Below are 21,418 nucleotides of genomic sequence, written 5' to 3'. Positions count from 1 at the left end.
CAATAAATAGATAAATGTTCTCTGTAAAACAACATTTAAAAAAAGTGTTTAAAATGCATTACAGATAACGTCATAAATTAAAGGTATAAAATGGTTTTCAGCTTGTCCATGTCAGTGAGTGTCTCTGTTAAAATGTCTTCAAAGCGGAGTGCATTTGTTAAAATAAAACTCACAAAAAATAAATGGATAATAAAAGCTCTTCTCCAAGTCCACTTTGTGCAGGAGTGTAGTGAGTCCCTATCAAAGGGGAACTCATTCAGCTCCCCCAAACAGATTTGGTCTCTCGGGATCTTGTCCAGGCGCTCAGAGGAGACCCTCACCCTGTAGCTCCTTCCCACCAACCTCACCCGGAGGGTCAGGCCGCCGCTGCCTTGAACTTTCCTTGTGTGGCTCCGGCTCCTCCGTCCGAATGGGCACAGAGGCGATTCTTCTTTGTGGCTGTGTCCTAGGCCCGCCGCCTGCAGCTCTGGCCGTTTGGACCGTTGCTGCGGCCATCCGGATCACAGCCACGGGGGGGATCTGCATGTGCTTTCTTGCCAGCAAGTTTCTGGAGGTCCATATGGCGTCTTTGATGGCGGCTAGGGTGAGCCACTGTTTGGCAAATGTACGTGCTGGTATCTGATTTCCTTGGCTCACCCCGTACAGCACCAGCTGTGGTGTGAGGACCTCCCTTGCTGGCAAGTACGGGAATTGCAAGGAGCCGGCCGTTGCCCACTGTTCTACGGCAGCGCTGCACTCCCAGAGCAGATGCCTTACCGACTCAGGCGCGCCACAACCTGGTCGGGGGCAAGTTGAGTGCGCCGACATGCCCCGGGAGTGCATTACGGACCTGACTGGGAGGATCTCATGAGCCACCATCCATGACAGGTCCCGGAGTCTGTTTGGAAGAGCTGGATGGTTCACGTTGCGCCAAACTGTTGAGGGCTCGCCGAATGCAAGCCCGCGCACTGGACTCACTGGTTCCCGCTCCTGCACAACAGAAATGAGAGAGCGGTGAGTGGTTAAAACCTGCAACTCCTCCTGCTCAAGGTTAAAATGCCTTAAAAATGACTGGATAAAAGCATAGGCTGGTGGCAGGTTAAAAGACACTGGTACTTTGAGACTTGTGGGTAAGATCTTAAGTTTTCTGAGGTAGGACCCCATCCAGAACCGTGTCATTGCTGCGGTCTTGGGGTTTCTGGATGGGGCTGTGGCGGTTGCCATGTGTAGTGCTGTGTATCTGCTTCCTAGGAACAAGTGCAGGTCTGGCACTCCTTTTCCTCCTTTCTCCTTTGGCTTCTTCATCACGCTTCGTCTCAGTCTTTCCCACTTGGAGCCCCACAAAAAATAAAAGATGGCTCGTTCCAGGTCTAAGATCACTCTCCTAGGCGGGATAAAAACAGAACTGATGAGTAAAAGCAAAGGTAAAATCACTGCTTTGATGATTAAAACCTTTCCTTCTAAAGTCAGTCCTCTAAGTGTCCAGTACCCTAGTCTCTGCCTGACTTTCCCTACTATGTCTGCCCAATTTGATAAGAACAGATACTACACTTGATCTTAGCCAAAAGGCCGAGAAGCGATAACCCCCGCTGGTTGCTTCCAGCGCCCACCTCCCGGAGCAGTTCTCCCCCTGCCGTGGCGCAGTGGTTTCAACTGCGCATAACAACGGCTGAGTCTCAGCACCTCCTCCCGAGCGCGCCTCGTCGCACCGCTCAACCTTGCCGGGGGCGGCGTTTTATTTCCTTTTCACAAACGCACGAGGCTCGGCCACACGGCAGAGCCTGCCAAAAATAGTTTTAACTCATTGCCGTCCCTCTCCACGGAAGTCTTTAGTAAAAGGCGAAAGACTTGTACGTTATGAAGAGAAACCCGAGTAAGTACGGGCCCCTCCTCCAGAGCCGCCGACGAGCCTAGTCGTCCCGGCCACTACCCTCACGGTAAGCCTCACTCTGCCTCTCGAGTCCCAAGTACCAGGCCACGCCCGTTCCCCTACCCCTCCCCAGGTCATGGCAGGCTCTATCCAATCGGGCTGCGGAGAGACGAAGGCCTGGCTTTTGGACAGAGGCTACCGAACGACTCGGGCTCTTGTAGCCTCTCGATGACGAGTGAGAGAAAGGGAGGGGAAATGTGGCCGATCGCTTCTCGGCCTTTTGGCCAAGACTGCAATGGCCTCCTCTTTCTGGTTAAAACCTTTGCCGGTTTGGGGCTTCGTTTTGTGTCACCAGCTTTTCTGGGAGGAGATTCACCTCATTCCTTGTGAATAAAATTTCAACTTTGCCGTAGCTGAAAAACTTTTGCAACAAGGAATTCATTGGTCCCGAGGACTGCCTACCTGTCCTCTGCCGGACTGCCACCTTGACCAGACCAAAGACGAGAAGGTAAGTGTGTTTTATTCACCGATTTAGCAGTTGTAGCAGGTTTTCTTGCTTCATTTGAGGTGTTTTAGTTTCTTGTATCCTTTCTACGCTGCGGTTCCTCCACCGTGTTGGCCAACCGTGCCGGGCCTACGGAGGCGCCGCAGTGTCCCCTCCCCACCTTCTGAGAGGCTCTATCCAATCGGAGAAATGAAGGCCTGGCTTTTGGACACAGGCTACCGAGCATCCGAAATACTCGGGCTCTCGATGACGAGTGGGAGAAAGGGAGGGGAAGTGCAGGGCACATTTAACAGCCATGCCGGTCCCAAATATCCCCTCGTCGTCTGCCAATCATAAAGTGCAAATCTCGCTGCCTTCTTCGAGGCTTCAGCTGGCCGCCCCCCCTCGACTGGCGCCTTTTTCGGGCCGGCGTCCGGCAGAGCGACGAACCTCTGCGTTTGGGTCAGTATTTTGGTTTTACACAAGGCAGGAGAAGGGTGCACCGCCCCCGGAGGCACTGCAATACCGGGTCGATGCGTGGAGTGGACGGAGCAAGCCCCTCGTCTCAGCTCCCGGTGCTAAAAATCCATTTAATATGTTGCCCCCTTATAGGGGACATATCAGATATTAAACTGATAAGAACAGATACTACACTTGATCTTAGCCAAAAGGCCGAGAAGCGATAACCCCCGCTGGTTGCTTCCAGCGCCCACCTCCCGGAGCAGTTCTCCCCCTGCCGTGGCGCAGTGGTTTCAACTGCGCATAACAACGGCTGAGTCTCAGCACCTCCTCCCGAGCGCGCCTCGTCGCACCGCTCAACCTTGCCGGGGGCGGCGTTTTATTTCCTTTTCACAAACGCACGAGGCTCGGCCACACGGCAGAGCCTGCCAAAAATAGTTTTAACTCATTGGCGTCCCTCTCCACGGAAGTCTTTAGTAAAAGGCGAAAGACTTGTACGTTATGAAGAGAAACCCGAGTAAGTACGGGCCCCTCCTCCAGAGCCGCCGACGAGCCTAGTCGTCCCGGCCACTACCCTCACGGTAAGCCTCACTCTGCCTCTCGAGTCCCAAGTACCAGGCCACGCCCGTTCCCCTACCCCTCCCCAGGTCATGGCAGGCTCTATCCAATCGGGCTGCGGAGAGACGAAGGCCTGGCTTTTGGACAGAGGCTACCGAACGACTCGGGCTCTTGTAGCCTCTCGATGACGAGTGAGAGAAAGGGAGGGGAAATGTGGCCGATCGCTTCTCGGCCTTTTGGCCAAGACTGCAATGGCCTCCTCTTTCTGGTTAAAACCTTTGCCGGTTTGGGGCTTCGTTTTGTGTCACCAGCTTTTCTGGGAGGAGATTCACCTCATTCCTTGTGAATAAAATTTCAACTTTGCCGTAGCTGAAAAACTTTTGCAACAAGGAATTCATTGGTCCCGAGGACTGCCTACCTGTCCTCTGCCGGACTGCCACCTTGACCAGACCAAAGACGAGAAGGTAAGTGTGTTTTATTCACCGATTTAGCAGTTGTAGCAGGTTTTCTTGCTTCATTTGAGGTGTTTTAGTTTCTTGTATCCTTTCTACGCTGCGGTTCCTCCACCGTGTTGGCCAACCGTGCCGGGCCTACGGAGGCGCCGCAGTGTCCCCTCCCCACCTTCTGAGAGGCTCTATCCAATCGGAGAAATGAAGGCCTGGCTTTTGGACACAGGCTACCGAGCATCCGAAATACTCGGGCTCTCGATGACGAGTGGGAGAAAGGGAGGGGAAGTGCAGGGCACATTTAACAGCCATGCCGGTCCCAAATATCCCCTCGTCGTCTGCCAATCATAAAGTGCAAATCTCGCTGCCTTCTTCGAGGCTTCAGCTGGCCGCCCCCCCTCGACTGGCGCCTTTTTCGGGCCGGCGTCCGGCAGAGCGACGAACCTCTGCGTTTGGGTCAGTATTTTGGTTTTACACAAGGCAGGAGAAGGGTGCACCCCCCCGGAGGCACTGCAATACCGGGTCGATGCGTGGAGTGGACGGAGCAAGCCCCTCGTCTCAGCTCCCGGTGCTAAAAATCCATTTAATATGTTGCCCCCTTATAGGGGACATATCAGATATTAAACTGAGAAGAACAGATTTTTTTTCTTTTGAGAAAAATTTTATTGACACTCAATTCAAACATGATTCATAATATGTCAATTCCAAGTTACCTTTTAAAATACAACATGTCAATAAATAGATAAATGTTCTCTGTAAACAACATTTAAAAAAAGTGTTTAAAATGCATTACAGATAACGTCATAAATTAAAGGTATAAAATGGTTTTCAGCTTGTCCATGTCTGTGAGTGTCTGTTAAAAGTCTTCAAAGCGGAGTGCATTTGTTAAAATAAAACTCACAAAAAATAAATGGATAATAAAAGCTCTTCTCCAAGTCCACTGTTGTGCAGGAGTGTAGTGAGTCCCTATCAAAGGGGAACTCATTCAGCTCCCCCAAAAGATTTGGACTCTCGGGATCTTGTGCAGGCGCTCAGAGGAGACCCTCACCCTGTAGCTCCTTCCCACCAACCTCACCCGGAGGGTCAGGCCGCCGCTGCCTTGAACTTTCCTTGTGTGGCTCCGGCTCCTCCGTCCGAATGGGCACAGAGGCGATTCTTCTTTGTGGCTGTGTCCTAGGCCCGCCGCCTGCAGCTCTGGCCGTTTGGACCGTTGCTGCGGCCATCCGGATCACAGCCACGGGGGGGATCTGCATGTGCTTTCTTGCCAGCAAGTTTCTGGAGGTCCATATGGCGTCTTTGATGGCGGCTAGGGTGAGCCACTGTTTGGCAAATGTACGTGCTGGTATCTGATTTCCTTGGCTCACCCCGTACAGCACCAGCTGTGGTGTGAGGACCTCCCTTGCTGGCAAGTACGGGAATTGCAAGGAGCCGGCCGTTGCCCACTGTTCTACGGCAGCGCTGCACTCCCAGAGCAGATGCCTTACCGACTCAGGCGCGCCACAACCTGGTCGGGGGCAAGTTGAGTGCGCCGACATGCCCCGGGAGTGCATTACGGACCTGACTGGGAGGATCTCATGAGCCACCATCCATGACAGGTCCCGGAGTCTGTTTGGAAGAGCTGGATGGTTCACGTTGCGCCAAACTGTTGAGGGCTCGCCGAATGCAAGCCCGCGCACTGGACTCACTGGTTCCCGCTCCTGCACAACAGAAATGAGAGAGCGGTGAGTGGTTAAAACCTGCAACTCCTCCTGCTCAAGGTTAAAATGCCTTAAAAATGACTGGATAAAAGCATAGGCTGGTGGCAGGTTAAAAGACACTGGTACTTTGAGACTTGTGGGTAAGATCTTAAGTTTTCTGAGGTAGGACCCCATCCAGAACCGTGTCATTGCTGCGGTCTTGGGGTTTCTGGATGGGGCTGTGGCGGTTGCCATGTGTAGTGCTGTGTATCTGCTTCCTAGGAACAAGTGCAGGTCTGGCACTCCTTTTCCTCCTTTCTCCTTTGGCTTCTTCATCACGCTTCGTCTCAGTCTTTCCCACTTGGAGCCCCACAAAAAATAAAAGATGGCTCGTTCCAGGTCTAAGATCACTCTCCTAGGCGGGATAAAAACAGAACTGATGAGTAAAAGCAAAGGTAAAATCACTGCTTTGATGATTAAAACCTTTCCTTCTAAAGTCAGTCCTCTAAGTGTCCAGTACCCTAGTCTCTGCCTGACTTTCCCTACTATGTCTGCCCAATTTGTTTTCCCCTCCCCCTCCCTATCAAACCTGATCCCAAGTATTTTTTGGTCAGTCTGGGTCACAGTCAGGGGGAGTCCTGTCGTCTCAGTCGCTGTCCACGGTCCATAAAAATGGGCTTGGGTCTTGCTTCTGTTCAGCTTTGACCCAGAGGCCTGTCCGAACCAGTCAGTCAAGTCCAGCGTCCTGTTGACAGATAAAAGGTCAGTGCATAAAATGTTGATGTCGTCCATATATAAAATACATTTTGTCTCGAGTCCCCCGCTCCCTGGGACTCCTACCCCATGGATTCGTTGGTCCCTTCTCAAGGTCTGTGCCAGTGGTTCTATACAGATAACGTAGAGGAGGGCAGATAACGGATCAAAAAAAAAAAGGGGGGGATTTCAAATGTTTAAAAACACAGCAGTTAGTGGATTTCTTGTGAATGGAGCTCTTCCTTCATTCTCATGGGTGAGAGATGACGGGGTTGAGCTCCATTTCCCTTTCGGACTCTAGGAGTTGGCCTCTGACGCAGGGTTGCATTGAGCTTTGAGTCCTTAGGGGTTGATTGCAGAGCTATAGTTAAAAAAGAGACTTCATTAGGCGAATTGGAGGGGAAGACTCTGGGCTCCTCCACAGATGAACTGTCTGAGTAGCTCTCAGCTCTTCCCCTCTTTTCCGAGGCTCCAGGAGACTCAGAAGACAATTCTGAAATTAGTCTCTTGGCCGGCTGGGCATTGGGGAGGGGGACATCCTCGCTATCACTCTGTGACTGGCCAAATTTTTGTTCTGAGCCAGTCACTGAGCTAGCTCCGCCTTCTGCCTGCACTGCCACTGCTTCCTCCCTGTTCTCCACTTGTGGGGCAGCTGCAGGCCCCTCCCCTTCTCCCGCCTCTACTGGTCCTTCTCCTCCAATCACAGGATTTGGCGGGAGATTTGAATTCTCCAGCCCAGCCTCTTCAATTAGCTCTCTAACTGCTTCGTCTTGTCCGCCATTTTGTGCCTTTGCTGCCTTTAATTTGTTGGCAAACGACTTAGGGCAATCTCTGAAGAGGTGGTTTGTTTCTCCACAAAGATTGCACTTTCTGCCATTGGTGCATTCCTCGAAAGTATGCCCAATTTCTCTACATTTACCACAAATGATCTGCTGGCACGCTTCTGCCAGGTGCCCATTCTCACCACACTTGCGGCAGAGTTTGGGCTGGCCCTGGTAATGAATGTAGCCCCTGTTGTTTCCCAGAACTATCATGGATGGCAGATGTTTCAGGCCCTGGAAGCCTTGAGGGTCTTGCCATTGTTGGATGGGGACCCTCCAAGCGCAATTCCAGATGCCATCCTCATCTCTCACTTTGGTAGCCTGGCCTTTAACAGTGCAAAATCTGCCCAGCCACAAACAAATGTCATCTGCATTCACAGTCTCATTGAACATTCTGACAATTACCGTTTTAGCGGCATTATCAGTCAGTTTCTCAACATTAAATGCAGTAAACTGGGGTTTTTCATTTTCGAAGCGTGTCCAGAAATCTCTGAACACGGCAGCAGAGACAAAACTCACATCGAAACCTTTTCCAAATGGCAGAGTCAAAATACAATTTATATCCTGCGGGGAGAATTTCAAAATGTTCTGGATCATTTTCCTTGAGAAGTCCAGCCTTGACATAACAAGGGTTTTCCCATCTTTTTCTTTGAATGTAAATCTGACACTGTGGTGCCTCCTCATGCCGGCATGGTTGGCCGCCATGGTGGAGGCACCACAACGTAAAAGTGGTAAAAAGAAGCTAAAACACCTAAAACAGTCTAAAACCAAGTCAACTAAAATAAGGTAAAAGAATGCTCTAAAAAGAGCAATAAAATCTACTAAAAATGTTAGAAAGGTGAATAAAACACACTTACCTTGTCTTGTTTGGCCTGGTCGAGATGTTATTCCGGCAGAGTACAGGTAAGCAGTCCTCTGAACCAATGAATTCCTTTGTGTGAAATAATTTCAACTACAACAAAGTTGAAATTTTATTCACAAGGAATAATGTGAGTATCCTCCCAAAAACCTGGTAACACTTCGCCACAAACAGGCAAAAGTTTTATCCAGACACAGGAGGCGATCGCAGTCTTAGCCAAAAGGCCGAGAAGCGATAACCCCCGCTGGTTGCTTCCAGCGCCCACCTCCCGGAGCAGTTCTCCCCCTGCCGTGGCGCAGTGGTTTCAACTGCGCATAACAACGGCTGAGTCTCAGCACCTCCTCCCGAGCGCGCCTCGTCGCACCGCTCAACCTTGCCGGGGGCGGCGTTTTATTTCCTTTTCACAAACGCACGAGGCTCGGCCACACGGCAGAGCCTGCCAAAAATAGTTTTAACTCATTGGCGTCCCTCTCCACGGAAGTCTTTAGTAAAAGGCGAAAGACTTGTACGTTATGAAGAGAAACCCGAGTAAGTACGGGCCCCTCCTCCAGAGCCGCCGACGAGCCTAGTCGTCCCGGCCACTACCCTCACGGTAAGCCTCACTCTGCCTCTCGAGTCCCAAGTACCAGGCCACGCCCGTTCCCCTACCCCTCCCCAGGTCATGGCAGGCTCTATCCAATCGGGCTGCGGAGAGACGAAGGCCTGGCTTTTGGACAGAGGCTACCGAACGACTCGGGCTCTTGTAGCCTCTCGATGACGAGTGAGAGAAAGGGAGGGGAAATGTGGCCGATCGCTTCTCGGCCTTTTGGCCAAGACTGCAATGGCCTCCTCTTTCTGGTTAAAACCTTTGCCGGTTTGGGGCTTCGTTTTGTGTCACCAGCTTTTCTGGGAGGAGATTCACCTCATTCCTTGTGAATAAAATTTCAACTTTGCCGTAGCTGAAAAACTTTTGCAACAAGGAATTCATTGGTCCCGAGGACTGCCTACCTGTCCTCTGCCGGACTGCCACCTTGACCAGACCAAAGACGAGAAGGTAAGTGTGTTTTATTCACCGATTTAGCAGTTGTAGCAGGTTTTCTTGCTTCATTTGAGGTGTTTTAGTTTCTTGTATCCTTTCTACGCTGCGGTTCCTCCACCGTGTTGGCCAACCGTGCCGGGCCTACGGAGGCGCCGCAGTGTCCCCTCCCCACCTTCTGAGAGGCTCTATCCAATCGGAGAAATGAAGGCCTGGCTTTTGGACACAGGCTACCGAGCATCCGAAATACTCGGGCTCTCGATGACGAGTGGGAGAAAGGGAGGGGAAGTGCAGGGCACATTTAACAGCCATGCCGGTCCCAAATATCCCCTCGTCGTCTGCCAATCATAAAGTGCAAATCTCGCTGCCTTCTTCGAGGCTTCAGCTGGCCGCCCCCCTCGACTGGCGCCTTTTTCGGGCCGGCGTCCGGCAGAGCGACGAACCTCTGCGTTTGGGTCAGTATTTTGGTTTTACACAAGGCAGGAGAAGGGTGCACCGCCCCCGGAGGCACTGCAATACCGGGTCGATGCGTGGAGTGGACGGAGCAAGCCCCTCGTCTCAGCTCCCGGTGCTAAAAATCCATTTAATATGTTGCCCCCTTATAGGGGACATATCAGATATTAAACTGATAAGAACAGATTTTTTTTCTTTTGAGAAAAATTTTATTGACACTCAATTCAAACATGATTCATAATATGTCAATTCCAAGTTACCTTTTAAAATACAACATGTCAATAAATAGATAAATGTTCTCTGTAAACAACATTTAAAAAAAGTGTTTAAAATGCATTACAGATAACGTCATAAATTAAAGGTATAAAATGGTTTTCAGCTTGTCCATGTCTGTGAGTGTCTGTTAAAAAGTCTTCAAAGCGGAGTGCATTTGTTAAAATAAAACTCACAAAAAATAAATGGATAATAAAAGCTCTTCTCCAAGTCCACTGTTGTGCAGGAGTGTAGTGAGTCCCTATCAAAGGGGAACTCATTCAGCTCCCCCAAAAGATTTGGACTCTCGGGATCTTGTGCAGGCGCTCAGAGGAGACCCTCACCCTGTAGCTCCTTCCCACCAACCTCACCCGGAGGGTCAGGCCGCCGCTGCCTTGAACTTTCCTTGTGTGGCTCCGGCTCCTCCGTCCGAATGGGCACAGAGGCGATTCTTCTTTGTGGCTGTGTCCTAGGCCCGCCGCCTGCAGCTCTGGCCGTTTGGACCGTTGCTGCGGCCATCCGGATCACAGCCACGGGGGGGATCTGCATGTGCTTTCTTGCCAGCAAGTTTCTGGAGGTCCATATGGCGTCTTTGATGGCGGCTAGGGTGAGCCACTGTTTGGCAAATGTACGTGCTGGTATCTGATTTCCTTGGCTCACCCCGTACAGCACCAGCTGTGGTGTGAGGACCTCCCTTGCTGGCAAGTACGGGAATTGCAAGGAGCCGGCCGTTGCCCACTGTTCTACGGCAGCGCTGCACTCCCAGAGCAGATGCCTTACCGACTCAGGCGCGCCACAACCTGGTCGGGGGCAAGTTGAGTGCGCCGACATGCCCCGGGAGTGCATTACGGACCTGACTGGGAGGATCTCATGAGCCACCATCCATGACAGGTCCCGGAGTCTGTTTGGAAGAGCTGGATGGTTCACGTTGCGCCAAACTGTTGAGGGCTCGCCGAATGCAAGCCCGCGCACTGGACTCACTGGTTCCCGCTCCTGCACAACAGAAATGAGAGAGCGGTGAGTGGTTAAAACCTGCAACTCCTCCTGCTCAAGGTTAAAATGCCTTAAAAATGACTGGATAAAAGCATAGGCTGGTGGCAGGTTAAAAGACACTGGTACTTTGAGACTTGTGGGTAAGATCTTAAGTTTTCTGAGGTAGGACCCCATCCAGAACCGTGTCATTGCTGCGGTCTTGGGGTTTCTGGATGGGGCTGTGGCGGTTGCCATGTGTAGTGCTGTGTATCTGCTTCCTAGGAACAAGTGCAGGTCTGGCACTCCTTTTCCTCCTTTCTCCTTTGGCTTCTTCATCACGCTTCGTCTCAGTCTTTCCCACTTGGAGCCCCACAAAAAATAAAAGATGGCTCGTTCCAGGTCTAAGATCACTCTCCTAGGCGGGATAAAAACAGAACTGATGAGTAAAAGCAAAGGTAAAATCACTGCTTTGATGATTAAAACCTTTCCTTCTAAAGTCAGTCCTCTAAGTGTCCAGTACCCTAGTCTCTGCCTGACTTTCCCTACTATGTCTGCCCAATTTGTTTTCCCCTCCCCCTCCCTATCAAACCTGATCCCAAGTATTTTTTGGTCAGTCTGGGTCACAGTCAGGGGGAGTCCTGTCGTCTCAGTCGCTGTCCACGGTCCATAAAAATGGGCTTGGGTCTTGCTTCTGTTCAGCTTTGACCCAGAGGCCTGTCCGAACCAGTCAGTCAAGTCCAGCGTCCTGTTGACAGATAAAAGGTCAGTGCATAAAATGTTGATGTCGTCCATATATAAAATACATTTTGTCTCGAGTCCCCCGCTCCCTGGGACTCCTACCCCATGGATTCGTTGGTCCCTTCTCAAGGTCTGTGCCAGTGGTTCTATACAGATAACGTAGAGGAGGGCAGATAACGGATCAAAAAAAAAAGGGGGGATTTCAAATGTTTAAAACACAGCAGTTAGTGGATTTCTTGTGAATGGAGCTCTTCCTTCATTCTCATGGGTGAGAGATGACGGGGTTGAGCTCCATTTCCCTTTCGGACTCTAGGAGTTGGCCTCTGACGCAGGGTTGCATTGAGCTTTGAGTCCTTAGGGGTTGATTGCAGAGCTATAGTTAAAAAAGAGACTTCATTAGGCGAATTGGAGGGGAAGACTCTGGGCTCCTCCACAGATGAACTGTCTGAGTAGCTCTCAGCTCTTCCCCTCTTTTCCGAGGCTCCAGGAGACTCAGAAGACAATTCTGAAATTAGTCTCTTGGCCGGCTGGGCATTGGGGAGGGGGACATCCTCGCTATCACTCTGTGACTGGCCAAATTTTTGTTCTGAGCCAGTCACTGAGCTAGCTCCGCCTTCTGCCTGCACTGCCACTGCTTCTCCCTGTTCTCCACTTGTGGGGCAGCTGCAGGCCCCTCCCCTTCTCCCGCCTCTACTGGTCCTTCTCCTCCAATCACAGGATTTGGCGGGAGATTTGAATTCTCCAGCCCAGCCTCTTCAATTAGCTCTCTAACTGCTTCGTCTTGTCCGCCATTTTGTGCCTTTGCTGCCTTTAATTTGTTGGCAAACGACTTAGGGCAATCTCTGAAGAGGTGGTTTGTTTCTCCACAAAGATTGCACTTTCTGCCATTGGTGCATTCCTCGAAAGTATGCCCAATTTCTCTACATTTACCACAAATGATCTGCTGGCACGCTTCTGCCAGGTGCCCATTCTCACCACACTTGCGGCAGAGTTTGGGCTGGCCCTGGTAATGAATGTAGCCCCTGTTGTTTCCCAGAACTATCATGGATGGCAGATGTTTCAGGCCCTGGAAGCCTTGAGGGTCTTGCCATTGTTGGATGGGGACCCTCCAAGCGCAATTCCAGATGCCATCCTCATCTCTCACTTTGGTAGCCTGGCCTTTAACAGTGCAAAATCTGCCCAGCCACAAACAAATGTCATCTGCATTCACAGTCTCATTGAACATTCTGACAATTACCGTTTTAGCGGCATTATCAGTCAGTTTCTCAACATTAAATGCAGTAAACTGGGGTTTTTCATTTTCGAAGCGTGTCCAGAAATCTCTGAACACGGCAGCAGAGACAAAACTCACATCGAAACCTTTTCCAAATGGCAGAGTCAAAATACAATTTATATCCTGCGGGGAGAATTTCAAAATGTTCTGGATCATTTTCCTTGAGAAGTCCAGCCTTGACATAACAAGGGTTTTCCCATCTTTTTCTTTGAATGTAAATCTGACACTGTGGTGCCTCCTCATGCCGGCATGGTTGGCCGCCATGGTGGAGGCACCACAACGTAAAAGTGGTAAAAAGAAGCTAAAACACCTAAAACAGTCTAAAACCAAGTCAACTAAAATAAGGTAAAAGAATGCTCTAAAAAGAGCAATAAAATCTACTAAAAATGTTAGAAAGGTGAATAAAACACACTTACCTTGTCTTGTTTGGCCTGGTCGAGATGTTATTCCGGCAGAGTACAGGTAAGCAGTCCTCTGAACCAATGAATTCCTTTGTGTGAAATAATTTCAACTACAACAAAGTTGAAATTTTATTCACAAGGAATAATGTGAGTATCCTCCCAAAAACCTGGTAACACTTCGCCACAAACAGGCAAAAGTTTTATCCAGACACAGGAGGCGATCGCAGTCTTAGCCAAAAGGCCGAGAAGCGATAACCCCCGCTGGTTGCTTCCAGCGCCCACCTCCCGGAGCAGTTCTCCCCCTGCCGTGGCGCAGTGGTTTCAACTGCGCATAACAACGGCTGAGTCTCAGCACCTCCTCCCGAGCGCGCCTCGTCGCACCGCTCAACCTTGCCGGGGGCGGCGTTTTATTTCCTTTTCACAAACGCACGAGGCTCGGCCACACGGCAGAGCCTGCCAAAAATAGTTTTAACTCATTGGCGTCCCTCTCCACGGAAGTCTTTAGTAAAAGGCGAAAGACTTGTACGTTATGAAGAGAAACCCGAGTAAGTACGGGCCCCTCCTCCAGAGCCGCCGACGAGCCTAGTCGTCCCGGCCACTACCCTCACGGTAAGCCTCACTCTGCCTCTCGAGTCCCAAGTACCAGGCCACGCCCGTTCCCCTACCCCTCCCCAGGTCATGGCAGGCTCTATCCAATCGGGCTGCGGAGAGACGAAGGCCTGGCTTTTGGACAGAGGCTACCGAACGACTCGGGCTCTTGTAGCCTCTCGATGACGAGTGAGAGAAAGGGAGGGGAAATGTGGCCGATCGCTTCTCGGCCTTTTGGCCAAGACTGCAATGGCCTCCTCTTTCTGGTTAAAACCTTTGCCGGTTTGGGGCTTCGTTTTGTGTCACCAGCTTTTCTGGGAGGAGATTCACCTCATTCCTTGTGAATAAAATTTCAACTTTGCCGTAGCTGAAAAACTTTTGCAACAAGGAATTCATTGGTCCCGAGGACTGCCTACCTGTCCTCTGCCGGACTGCCACCTTGACCAGACCAAAGACGAGAAGGTAAGTGTGTTTTATTCACCGATTTAGCAGTTGTAGCAGGTTTTCTTGCTTCATTTGAGGTGTTTTAGTTTCTTGTATCCTTTCTACGCTGCGGTTCCTCCACCGTGTTGGCCAACCGTGCCGGGCCTACGGAGGCGCCGCAGTGTCCCCTCCCCACCTTCTGAGAGGCTCTATCCAATCGGAGAAATGAAGGCCTGGCTTTTGGACACAGGCTACCGAGCATCCGAAATACTCGGGCTCTCGATGACGAGTGGGAGAAAGGGAGGGGAAGTGCAGGGCACATTTAACAGCCATGCCGGTCCCAAATATCCCCTCGTCGTCTGCCAATCATAAAGTGCAAATCTCGCTGCCTTCTTCGAGGCTTCAGCTGGCCGCCCCCCCTCGACTGGCGCCTTTTTCGGGCCGGCGTCCGGCAGAGCGACGAACCTCTGCGTTTGGGTCAGTATTTTGGTTTTACACAAGGCAGGAGAAGGGTGCACCGCCCCCGGAGGCACTGCAATACCGGGTCGATGCGTGGAGTGGACGGAGCAAGCCCCTCGTCTCAGCTCCCGGTGCTAAAAATCCATTTAATATGTTGCCCCCTTATAGGGGACATATCAGATATTAAACTGATAAGAACAGATACTACACTTGATCTTAGCCAAAAGGCCGAGAAGCGATAACCCCCGCTGGTTGCTTCCAGCGCCCACCTCCCGGAGCAGTTCTCCCCCTGCCGTGGCGCAGTGGTTTCAACTGCGCATAACAACGGCTGAGTCTCAGCACCTCCTCCCGAGCGCGCCTCGTCGCACCGCTCAACCTTGCCGGGGGCGGCGTTTTATTTCCTTTTCACAAACGCACGAGGCTCGGCCACACGGCAGAGCCTGCCAAAAATAGTTTTAACTCATTGGCGTCCCTCTCCACGGAAGTCTTTAGTAAAAGGCGAAAGACTTGTACGTTATGAAGAGAAACCCGAGTAAGTACGGGCCCCTCCTCCAGAGCCGCCGACGAGCCTAGTCGTCCCGGCCACTACCCTCACGGTAAGCCTCACTCTGCCTCTCGAGTCCCAAGTACCAGGCCACGCCCGTTCCCCTACCCCTCCCCAGGTCATGGCAGGCTCTATCCAATCGGGCTGCGGAGAGACGAAGGCCTGGCTTTTGGACAGAGGCTACCGAACGACTCGGGCTCTTGTAGCCTCTCGATGACGAGTGAGAGAAAGGGAGGGGAAATGTGGCCGATCGCTTCTCGGCCTTTTGGCCAAGACTGCAATGGCCTCCTCTTTCTGGTTAAAACCTTTGCCGGTTTGGGGCTTCGTTTTGTGTCACCAGCTTTTCTGGGAGGAGATTCACCTCATTCCTTGTGAATAAAATTTCAACTTTGCCGTAGCTGAAAAACTTTTGCAACAAGGAATTCATTGGTCCCGAGGACTGCCTACCTGTCCTCTGCCGGACTGCCACCTTGACCAGACCAAAGACGAGAAGGTAAGTGTGTTTTATTCACCGATTTAGCAGTTGTAGCAGGTTTTCTTGCTTCATTTGAGGTGTTTTAGTTTCTTGTATCCTTTCTACGCTGCGGTTCCTCCACCGTGTTGGCCAACCGTGCCGGGCCTACGGAGGCGCCGCAGTGTCCCCTCCCCACCTTCTGAGAGGCTCTATCCAATCGGAGAAATGAAGGCCTGGCTTTTGGACACAGGCTACCGAGCATCCGAAATACTCGGGCTCTCGATGACGAGTGGGAGAAAGGGAGGGGAAGTGCAGGGCACATTTAACAGCCATGCCGGTCCCAAATATCCCCTCGTCGTCTGCCAATCATAAAGTGCAAATCTCGCTGCCTTCTTCGAGGCTTCAGCTGGCCGCCCCCCCTCGACTGGCGCCTTTTTCGGGCCGGCGTCCGGCAGAGCGACGAACCTCTGCGTTTGGGTCAGTATTTTGGTTTTACACAAGGCAGGAGAAGGGTGCACCGCCCCCGGAGGCACTGCAATACCGGGTCGATGCGTGGAGTGGACGGAGCAAGCCCCTCGTCTCAGCTCCCGGTGCTAAAAATCCATTTAATATGTTGCCCCCTTATAGGGGACATATCAGATATTAAACTGATAAGAACAGATACTACACTTGATCTTAGCCAAAAGGCCGAGAAGCGATAACCCCCGCTGGTTGCTTCCAGCGCCCACCTCCCGGAGCAGTTCTCCCCCTGCCGTGGCGCAGTGGTTTCAACTGCGCATAACAACGGCTGAGTCTCAGCACCTCCTCCCGAGCGCGCCTCGTCGCACCGCTCAACCTTGCCGGGGGCGGCGTTTTATTTCCTTTTCACAAACGCACGAGGCTCGGCCACACGGCAGAGCCTGCCAAAAATAGTTTTAACTCATTGGCGTCCCTCTCCACGGAAGTCTTTAGTAAAAGGCGAAAGACTTGTACGTTATGAAGAGAAACCCGAGTAAGTACGGGCCCCTCCTCCAGAGCCGCCGACGAGCCTAGTCGTCCCGGCCACTACCCTCACGGTAAGCCTCACTCTGCCTCTCGAGTCCCAAGTACCAGGCCACGCCCGTTCCCCTACCCCTCCCCAGGTCATGGCAGGCTCTATCCAATCGGGCTGCGGAGAGACGAAGGCCTGGCTTTTGGACAGAGGCTACCGAACGACTCGGGCTCTTGTAGCCTCTCGATGACGAGTGAGAGAAAGGGAGGGGAAATGTGGCCGATCGCTTCTCGGCCTTTTGGCCAAGACTGCAATGGCCTCCTCTTTCTGGTTAAAACCTTTGCCGGTTTGGGGCTTCGTTTTGTGTCACCAGCTTTTCTGGGAGGAGATTCACCTCATTCCTTGTGAATAAAATTTCAACTTTGCCGTAGCTGAAAAACTTTTGCAACAAGGAATTCATTGGTCCCGAGGACTGCCTACCTGTCCTCTGCCGGACTGCCACCTTGACCAGACCAAAGACGAGAAGGTAAGTGTGTTTTATTCACCGATTTAGCAGTTGTAGCAGGTTTTCTTGCTTCATTTGAGGTGTTTTAGTTTCTTGTATCCTTTCTACGCTGCGGTTCCTCCACCGTGTTGGCCAACCGTGCCGGGCCTACGGAGGCGCCGCAGTGTCCCCTCCCCACCTTCTGAGAGGCTCTATCCAATCGGAGAAATGAAGGCCTGGCTTTTGGACACAGGCTACCGAGCATCCGAAATACTCGGGCTCTCGATGACGAGTGGGAGAAAGGGAGGGGAAGTGCAGGGCACATTTAACAGCCATGCCGGTCCCAAATATCCCCTCGTCGTCTGCCAATCATAAAGTGCAAATCTCGCTGCCTTCTTCGAGGCTTCAGCTGGCCGCCCCCCCTCGACTGGCGCCTTTTTCGGGCCGGCGTCCGGCAGAGCGACGAACCTCTGCGTTTGGGTCAGTATTTTGGTTTTACACAAGGCAGGAGAAGGGTGCACCGCCCCCGGAGGCACTGCAATACCGGGTCGATGCGTGGAGTGGACGGAGCAAGCCCCTCGTCTCAGCTCCCGGTGCTAAAAATCCATTTAATATGTTGCCCCCTTATAGGGGACATATCAGATATTAAACTGATAAGAACAGATACTACACTTGATCTTAGCCAAAAGGCCGAGAAGCGATAACCCCCGCTGGTTGCTTCCAGCGCCCACCTCCCGGAGCAGTTCTCCCCCTGCCGTGGCGCAGTGGTTTCAACTGCGCATAACAACGGCTGAGTCTCAGCACCTCCTCCCGAGCGCGCCTCGTCGCACCGCTCAACCTTGCCGGGGGCGGCGTTTTATTTCCTTTTCACAAACGCACGAGGCTCGGCCACACGGCAGAGCCTGCCAAAAATAGTTTTAACTCATTGGCGTCCCTCTCCACGGAAGTCTTTAGTAAAAGGCGAAAGACTTGTACGTTATGAAGAGAAACCCGAGTAAGTACGGGCCCCTCCTCCAGAGCCGCCGACGAGCCTAGTCGTCCCGGCCACTACCCTCACGGTAAGCCTCACTCTGCCTCTCGAGTCCCAAGTACCAGGCCACGCCCGTTCCCCTACCCCTCCCCAGGTCATGGCAGGCTCTATCCAATCGGGCTGCGGAGAGACGAAGGCCTGGCTTTTGGACAGAGGCTACCGAACGACTCGGGCTCTTGTAGCCTCTCGATGACGAGTGAGAGAAAGGGAGGGGAAATGTGGCCGATCGCTTCTCGGCCTTTTGGCCAAGACTGCAATGGCCTCCTCTTTCTGGTTAAAACCTTTGCCGGTTTGGGGCTTCGTTTTGTGTCACCAGCTTTTCTGGGAGGAGATTCACCTCATTCCTTGTGAATAAAATTTCAACTTTGCCGTAGCTGAAAAACTTTTGCAACAAGGAATTCATTGGTCCCGAGGACTGCCTACCTGTCCTCTGCCGGACTGCCACCTTGACCAGACCAAAGACGAGAAGGTAAGTGTGTTTTATTCACCGATTTAGCAGTTGTAGCAGGTTTTCTTGCTTCATTTGAGGTGTTTTAGTTTCTTGTATCCTTTCTACGCTGCGGTTCCTCCACCGTGTTGGCCAACCGTGCCGGGCCTACGGAGGCGCCGCAGTGTCCCCTCCCCACCTTCTGAGAGGCTCTATCCAATCGGAGAAATGAAGGCCTGGCTTTTGGACACAGGCTACCGAGCATCCGAAATACTCGGGCTCTCGATGACGAGTGGGAGAAAGGGAGGGGAAGTGCAGGGCACATTTAACAGCCATGCCGGTCCCAAATATCCCCTCGTCGTCTGCCAATCATAAAGTGCAAATCTCGCTGCCTTCTTCGAGGCTTCAGCTGGCCGCCCCCCCTCGACTGGCGCCTTTTTCGGGCCGGCGTCCGGCAGAGCGACGGACCTCTGCGTTTGGGTCAGTATTTTGGTTTTACACAAGGCAGGAGAAGGGTGCACCGCCCCCGGAGGCACTGCAATACCGGGTCGATGCGTGGAGTGGACGGAGCAAGCCCCTCGTCTCAGCTCCCGGTGCTAAAAATCCATTTAATATGTTGCCCCCTTATAGGGGACATATCAGATATTAAACTGATAAGAACAGATACTACACTTGATCTTAGCCAAAAGGCCGAGAAGCGATAACCCCCGCTGGTTGCTTCCAGCGCCCACCTCCCGGAGCAGTTCTCCCCCTGCCGTGGCGCAGTGGTTTCAACTGCGCATAACAACGGCTGAGTCTCAGCACCTCCTCCCGAGCGCGCCTCGTCGCACCGCTCAACCTTGCCGGGGGCGGCGTTTTATTTCCTTTTCACAAACGCACGAGGCTCGGCCACACGGCAGAGCCTGCCAAAAATAGTTTTAACTCATTGGCGTCCCTCTCCACGGAAGTCTTTAGTAAAAGGCGAAAGACTTGTACGTTATGAAGAGAAACCCGAGTAAGTACGGGCCCCTCCTCCAGAGCCGCCGACGAGCCTAGTCGTCCCGGCCACTACCCTCACGGTAAGCCTCACTCTGCCTCTCGAGTCCCAAGTACCAGGCCACGCCCGTTCCCCTACCCCTCCCCAGGTCATGGCAGGCTCTATCCAATCGGGCTGCGGAGAGACGAAGGCCTGGCTTTTGGACAGAGGCTACCGAACGACTCGGGCTCTTGTAGCCTCTCGATGACGAGTGAGAGAAAGGGAGGGGAAATGTGGCCGATCGCTTCTCGGCCTTTTGGCCAAGACTGCAATGGCCTCCTCTTTCTGGTTAAAACCTTTGCCGGTTTGGGGCTTCGTTTTGTGTCACCAGCTTTTCTGGGAGGAGATTCACCTCATTCCTTGTGAATAAAATTTCAACTTTGCCGTAGCTGAAAAACTTTTGCAACAAGGAATTCATTGGTCCCGAGGACTGCCTACCTGTCCTCTGCCGGACTGCCACCTTGACCAGACCAAAGACGAGAAGGTAAGTGTGTTTTATTCACCGATTTAGCAGTTGTAGCAGGTTTTCTTGCTTCATTTGAGGTGTTTTAGTTTCTTGTATCCTTTCTACGCTGCGGTTCCTCCACCGTGTTGGCCAACCGTGCCGGGCCTACGGAGGCGCCGCAGTGTCCCCTCCCCACCTTCTGAGAGGCTCTATCCAATCGGAGAAATGAAGGCCTGGCTTTTGGACACAGGCTACCGAGCATCCGAAATACTCGGGCTCTCGATGACGAGTGGGAGAAAGGGAGGGGAAGTGCAGGGCACATTTAACAGCCATGCCGGTCCCAAATATCCCCTCGTCGTCTGCCAATCATAAAGTGCAAATCTCGCTGCCTTCTTCGAGGCTTCAGCTGGCCGCCCCCCTCGACTGGCGCCTTTTTCGGGCCGGCGTCCGGCAGAGCGACGGACCTCTGCGTTTGGGTCAGTATTTTGGTTTTACACAAGGCAGGAGAAGGGTGCACCGCCCCGGAGGCACTGCAATACGGGTCGATGCGTGGAGTGGACGGAGCAAGCCCTCGTCTCAGCTCCCGGTGCTAAAAATCCATTTAATATGTTGCCCCCTTATAGGGGACATATCAGATATTAAACTGATAAGAACAGATTTTTCTTTGAGAAAATTTATTGAACTCAATCAAACAGGCCGATATGTCAATTCCAAGTTACCCTTTTGCTTACACGGTCAATAAATAGAAAATGTTCTCTGTAAAAAACATTTAAAAAAGTGGTTTCAACTGCGTATAATAACGGTATAAGTTCAGTGTCATGTCCAGCGTGTCCTCGTCGCACTTTTCAACCTTCGGGGCGGCGTTTTATTTGTTTCACAAAAAACGAGGCTCGGCCACACGGCAGAGCCTGCCAAAAATAGTTTTAAACTCATTGGCGTCCCTCTCCACGGAAGTCTTTAGTAAAAGGCGAAAGACTTGTACGTTATGAAGAGAAACCGAGTAAGTACGGGCCCTCCTCCAGAGCCGCCGACGAGCTAGTCGTCCCGGCCACTACCCTCACGGTAAGCCTCACTCTGCCTCTCGAGTCCCAAGTACCAGGCCACGCCCGTTCCCCTACCCCTCCCCAGGTCATGGCAGGCTCTATCCAATCGGGCTGCGGAGAGACGAAGGCCTGGCTTTTGGACAGAGGCTACCGAACGACTCGGGCTCTTGTAGCCTCTCGATGACGAGTGAGAGAAAGGGAGGGGAAATGTGGCCGATCGCTTCTCGGCCTTTTGGCCAAGACTGCAATGGCCTCCTCTTTCTGGTTAAAACCTTTGCCGGTTTGGGGCTTCGTTTTGTGTCACCAGCTTTTCTGGGAGGAGATTCACCTCATTCCTTGTGAATAAAATTTCAACTTTGCCGTAGCTGAAAAACTTTTGCAACAAGGAATTCATTGGTCCCGAGGACTGCCTACCTGTCCTCTGCCGGACTGCCACCTTGACCAGACAAAGACGAGAAGGTAAGTGTTTTTATTCACCGATTTAGCAGTTGTAGCAGGTTTTCTTGCTTCATTTGAGGTGTTTTAGT

At 52.1% G+C, this 21,418-nt stretch overlaps 14 non-coding genes and 4 pseudogenes across 14 annotated transcripts; all 18 read right to left on the bottom strand.

Moving 5' to 3' along the window:
• Window positions 1–1,386: 1,386 nt before the first annotated feature.
• On the bottom strand, window positions 1,387–1,560 carry LOC119885171 (annotated as a pseudogene).
• A 183-nt stretch (window positions 1,561–1,743) lies between these two features.
• LOC119885194 lies at window positions 1,744–1,856 on the bottom strand. Its single transcript, XR_005441201.1, has one exon. It is a non-coding gene; the product is annotated as a U5 spliceosomal RNA (small nuclear RNA).
• Window positions 1,857–2,825: 969 nt separating this feature from the next.
• On the bottom strand, window positions 2,826–3,017 carry LOC119885196. The gene has a single exon (XR_005441203.1). It is a non-coding gene; the product is annotated as a U2 spliceosomal RNA (small nuclear RNA).
• Window positions 3,018–3,200: 183 nt separating this feature from the next.
• On the bottom strand, window positions 3,201–3,313 carry LOC119885180. Its single transcript, XR_005441187.1, has one exon. It is a non-coding gene; the product is annotated as a U5 spliceosomal RNA (small nuclear RNA).
• A 969-nt stretch (window positions 3,314–4,282) lies between these two features.
• On the bottom strand, window positions 4,283–4,458 carry LOC119885169 (annotated as a pseudogene).
• A 3,866-nt stretch (window positions 4,459–8,324) lies between these two features.
• LOC119885179 lies at window positions 8,325–8,437 on the bottom strand. Its single transcript, XR_005441186.1, has one exon. It is a non-coding gene; the product is annotated as a U5 spliceosomal RNA (small nuclear RNA).
• Window positions 8,438–9,405: 968 nt separating this feature from the next.
• Window positions 9,406–9,582, bottom strand: LOC119885161 (annotated as a pseudogene).
• A 3,863-nt stretch (window positions 9,583–13,445) lies between these two features.
• On the bottom strand, window positions 13,446–13,558 carry LOC119885178. Its single transcript, XR_005441185.1, has one exon. It is a non-coding gene; the product is annotated as a U5 spliceosomal RNA (small nuclear RNA).
• Window positions 13,559–14,527: 969 nt separating this feature from the next.
• LOC119885185 lies at window positions 14,528–14,719 on the bottom strand. Its single transcript, XR_005441192.1, has one exon. It is a non-coding gene; the product is annotated as a U2 spliceosomal RNA (small nuclear RNA).
• Window positions 14,720–14,902: 183 nt separating this feature from the next.
• On the bottom strand, window positions 14,903–15,015 carry LOC119885177. Its single transcript, XR_005441184.1, has one exon. It is a non-coding gene; the product is annotated as a U5 spliceosomal RNA (small nuclear RNA).
• A 969-nt stretch (window positions 15,016–15,984) lies between these two features.
• On the bottom strand, window positions 15,985–16,176 carry LOC119885174. The gene has a single exon (XR_005441181.1). It is a non-coding gene; the product is annotated as a U2 spliceosomal RNA (small nuclear RNA).
• Window positions 16,177–16,359: 183 nt separating this feature from the next.
• LOC119885176 lies at window positions 16,360–16,472 on the bottom strand. Its single transcript, XR_005441183.1, has one exon. It is a non-coding gene; the product is annotated as a U5 spliceosomal RNA (small nuclear RNA).
• Window positions 16,473–17,441: 969 nt separating this feature from the next.
• On the bottom strand, window positions 17,442–17,633 carry LOC119885162. The gene has a single exon (XR_005441176.1). It is a non-coding gene; the product is annotated as a U2 spliceosomal RNA (small nuclear RNA).
• Window positions 17,634–17,816: 183 nt separating this feature from the next.
• Window positions 17,817–17,929, bottom strand: LOC119885175. The gene has a single exon (XR_005441182.1). It is a non-coding gene; the product is annotated as a U5 spliceosomal RNA (small nuclear RNA).
• A 969-nt stretch (window positions 17,930–18,898) lies between these two features.
• Window positions 18,899–19,090, bottom strand: LOC119885151. Its single transcript, XR_005441166.1, has one exon. It is a non-coding gene; the product is annotated as a U2 spliceosomal RNA (small nuclear RNA).
• Window positions 19,091–19,273: 183 nt separating this feature from the next.
• LOC119885173 lies at window positions 19,274–19,386 on the bottom strand. The gene has a single exon (XR_005441180.1). It is a non-coding gene; the product is annotated as a U5 spliceosomal RNA (small nuclear RNA).
• A 968-nt stretch (window positions 19,387–20,354) lies between these two features.
• On the bottom strand, window positions 20,355–20,526 carry LOC119885168 (annotated as a pseudogene).
• A 213-nt stretch (window positions 20,527–20,739) lies between these two features.
• LOC119885172 lies at window positions 20,740–20,852 on the bottom strand. The gene has a single exon (XR_005441179.1). It is a non-coding gene; the product is annotated as a U5 spliceosomal RNA (small nuclear RNA).
• Between the last annotated feature and the right edge of the window lie 566 nt (window positions 20,853–21,418).

The sequence above is a fragment of the Micropterus salmoides genome, unplaced genomic scaffold, assembly GCF_014851395.1.
Source record: "Micropterus salmoides isolate LMB-PRFRI ecotype aquatic unplaced genomic scaffold, ASM1485139v1 Ms_hic_scaffold_3936, whole genome shotgun sequence".
Lineage (NCBI taxonomy): Eukaryota > Metazoa > Chordata > Actinopteri > Centrarchiformes > Centrarchidae > Micropterus > Micropterus salmoides.
The sequence above is the reverse complement of the archived record's forward strand: the minus strand, read 5'-3'. Positions and strand labels throughout refer to the sequence as shown.